The sequence below is a fragment of the Cnephaeus nilssonii genome, assembly GCF_951640355.1.
Source record: "Cnephaeus nilssonii genome assembly, chromosome: 18".
Lineage (NCBI taxonomy): Eukaryota > Metazoa > Chordata > Mammalia > Chiroptera > Vespertilionidae > Cnephaeus > Cnephaeus nilssonii.
Genome location: NC_137089.1, coordinates 13,066,225 through 13,070,298, shown reverse-complemented (window position 1 = coordinate 13,070,298; position 4,074 = coordinate 13,066,225).

Genomic DNA, 4,074 nt, shown 5'->3' with positions numbered 1-4,074 from the left:
GTGATGTTATGCTGTTTTATTTCTCTTGGCTTGTGTAAGTAGGTGATCAGTTGGAACTAGCATAAGAACCTCTTGTGACAAAGTTATAGTTGAAATGATCTTAACATTTTTTTTTTGAGATGATGCCAGTTTGACTATTAAGGTTTCTAGGCTGAGAGATAATTAGCTTAAGCCTTCATTTATATGGTGGAAGACAAGTAAACAGTTACTCTGTATAGAGGAGTGTGTTTTGGGTGTGGTTTTTATGTTAAATGTGAACAAGAATTCATTTTAAGCCTTATTTTTTAAAAATATATTTTTAAAATATTGACTTCAAAGAGGAAGGGAGAGGGAAAGAGAGATAGAAATAGAAACATCAATGATTCACATCATTGATCATTGGCCTCCTGCACACCCCCTGCTGGGGATCGAACCCACAACCCGGCATGTGTCCTTGACCAGAATTGAACCGTGACTCCTGATTCATAGGTTGATATTCAACCACTGAGCCACGCCAGTCAGGCTAGAGAATGGGTTTTAGAAGATCAGGGCCAAGGCCCAAGACATCTGTGTGAAACAATTCCCCTGGCAATTTAAATGTACTTTTGAGAATGGTTTTAATACCAGCTCTTGTTGCCTTTGGGAGCAAATAAATAAATCCGAATAAAACCATTCTTATATCAGCCCTCTCTGCATGATGAAGCCTTATAATGCTCTGTGCCTGGAATGCTTTTCATTTCGCTTCCTGTTTTGAAACAACAAAAAAAAAACCCGCCACCTCTATCCCATGGTTTAAAAATCAGTGTATCCCCTCCCCCCCATAGGCCTTCTAATGACTGTTGTATTTTGCCTAACCATAGACTTACCCTCTAAGGGGCAGTTTAGGTAGAGAAGTATATACCGTATTTTTCAAAATTTGAGAAGAAAATGGTTCAAGCTTTTGAGGTTTTAAAGGAGCAGACTTGAGTTTGAGGCACCTTAGAAGTTATATCTATAAACTTCCCACAGTTGAAGTTTAAAACTATTCTAAAATCTAGAATTGCAGATACGAGTTTGCAGACAGTAGCTTTATATGGTTTTATGTGCTACAGATAAATCATCTCTATCTGTTCTGCAAATACCTTCATTTTCTAGTGAAGCAAACTCCTGCTTGGATTGGAACCAACAAACTAAAAGTTTGTGATCTGGCAGGAATTGATTTAGGAAAAAAAAACTTGCACTCCATTACTCCATTCTCATTGTTTGATTCTGTATTTGCAAATTCATCTCACAAAAGTATGGCTGCTTCTATTGGAAGTTTTAAGACTAAGTTGATAGGTGACATTTTTTTTGTGAGTACTAGGTGTAGACTAGCTAATTGAAATTGCTTTTTTAGCCATTTCAAGTTTTTCTCCATTTCTGCATTTATACTGAGAAGTGCTTGGGTAAGGTCGGCTAAAGGAATGTATCTTGTTTACAGTATTTTTGTCATTGATTATATAAGTCATGTACTCCTTAACAATGGGGATACATTCTGAGAAAATATATCGTTAGGCAATGTCTTATGTAAACATCATAGAATGCCCTTAACACAAACCTACATGGCACTTTTATAGAACTGGCAGCCCGGTAGGTTTGTTTATACCAGCATCACAAAGACATGAATAATTTGTGGTGCTTAGATTAGGGTGGCTATGACATCACTAGGCAGTAGGAAGTTTTCAGCTCCATTATAATCTTACTAGAGGCCCAGTGCACAGATTTTTGCACCGGTGGGGGTCCCTCAGCCTGGCCTGCGGGGATCAGGCAGAAACCAGCGCTTGACATCCCCCAAGGGTCCCAAATTGTGAGAGGGCAGTTCTCTGGTGATGCACCCTGGAATCGGGCTCCCTCTCTGGTTCCAGATGTGTCACTCGAGAATTGCCACTGCCAATTGACCACAGCTCGGCAGCTCCTGCACTGAGTGTCTGCCCCCTGGTGGTCAGTGTGCATCATAGCTACTGGCCAGTCGGCCTGCTTGTCGCTTAGGCTTTTATAAGGATGGGACCACGATTGTATATGTGGGATCTGTTAATGACTAAAAGGTCATTCAGTACATGACTGTACTTTGCCTCCCATCAAACTATAGTTATGTGGCTGGCTTAACAATGGGAATACGTGTTGGGGATATGTTCTGAGAAATGCAGCAATAGCAATTGGTGTGAACATCATAGTGTGCACTATACAAACCTAGATGGTATAGCCCACTACACATATGGCTATATGGTATAACCTGTTGCTCCTAGGCTACAACAAACACAGGATTTTACTGTACTGAATACTGTAGGCTATTGTAACACAATGGTATTTGTGTATCTAAACAGAAAAGGTACAGTAAAAATAGGGCATAAAAGAAAATGGAATACCTGTACAGGGCACTTAATCATAAACGGAGCTTGCAGGGCTGGAAGTTGCTCTGGGTGAGTCAGTGAGTGCTTAGTGAATGGAAAGCCTGGGACATTACAGTAGACTGACAACACTTGGGCTACATGAAATTTATAAACTTTTCAATAATTAAACTTAGCTTACTGTAACTTTTTCCCTTTGTCTTACTTTTTTAAATCTTTTATAATAACACTAAGCTTAAAACGAACACATTGTGCATCTGTACAAAAATGTTTTCTTTATATCCTTATTCAATACACATTTTTCCTATTAAAATTTAAAAAAAATTAGACTTTATTAATAATTAAGACATAAACACAATTAGCCCAGGCCTGTAGGATCATCAGTATCACTGCCTTCTACCTCCATCTTGTTCCACTGGAAGGTCTTCAGGGGCAATAACACATGGAGCTGTCATCTCCTCTGACAACACTGCCTCCTGACTGCTTCCTGGAGGACCTGCCTTAAGGCTATTCCTGAGGCTGTTACTCTTCAAAAATGTGTCCATGGTGTTCTGCTGGGCTTGTTTTCTATTGTAAGCACGTAGTGCATCATGAACATTCCCTCTATTAATGAAAACCTATTAGGTGTTGGTGTCCATGTTTTCAAACTTTTTAAGGACCTTACTGAGATCTGCAAAAGCTGCTAATCCCTTGACTGAGTTTTCTTGGGGGTTCTTGTTCTGCAGTTTGCTTTTTCCTCTTCAGCTATGTGTTCCTATTCGAGCCCTAACAACTCATTAGTCAGTTCCTCAGGAACCACCTCTAGGAGCAGTGTCACCCTCATCCACACCCAGTTAGAGTTGCTTGCCATTTCAACCACAGCCTTGTTTGTTTTTGTCTTTTTGTTTTATATTTTTACCGATTTCACAGAGAGAGAGAACATCAATGATCAGAGAGAATCATTGATATACTGCCTCCTGCATGCCCCATACTGGGAATCAAGCCCACAACCCAGGCATGTGCCCTTGACTGGAATCAAACCCAGGACCCTTCAGCCCACAGGCCTACACTATCCACTGAGCCAAACCGGCCAGGGCTCAACTGCAGCCTTGTTGATTTTTGCAACCTCATCCTCACCAACTCCTGTGAAGTCTTAGGCCGACCTTTTAAGTGTCTTCCAGACGACAGTGTGACAGTTACACACTTCCTGGTGACATCACCCCAAGCCTAAGCAAGGTTCTCAATGCAGTCAGATGTAATCCTTTCAGAATTGCATCACCAATAAAACGAGAATTCCCAGGAGCTTTATCAACAATAAGCAAAATCTTGAAAGGTATGTTACTCTCCGAACGGTACTTGATTTTGCTTGGCATAGCAATTCAGAAGGTCATCTTGGAAGAGGAGCTGGGTCATCCATGACATTATTGCTTCTGTAGTACACTGGCAATGTGTGTTTGTTGATATGCCTGAAGGCCCTGGGGTTGCCACTGTGCCAGATCACAAAGGGTTTACATTTGTAGCCTGCAACACTGCCCCGAAGCAAGATTGTTATCCAGTTCTTTAAAAGCCTTGAAACAAAAGTAAAAGTGACTCTGGACTAGAAGGTGGAAAATCAGTGGTGGTTACTCCTCCCCTCATGGATGAAAGTCCTTCGAGGTATCCATTTCCAGAATAGGGAGTTTTCATCTAGACTGAATATTTGCTCTGCCAAGTAATTTTTCACAGTCAGCTTCTCTAGAGTTTACAGATT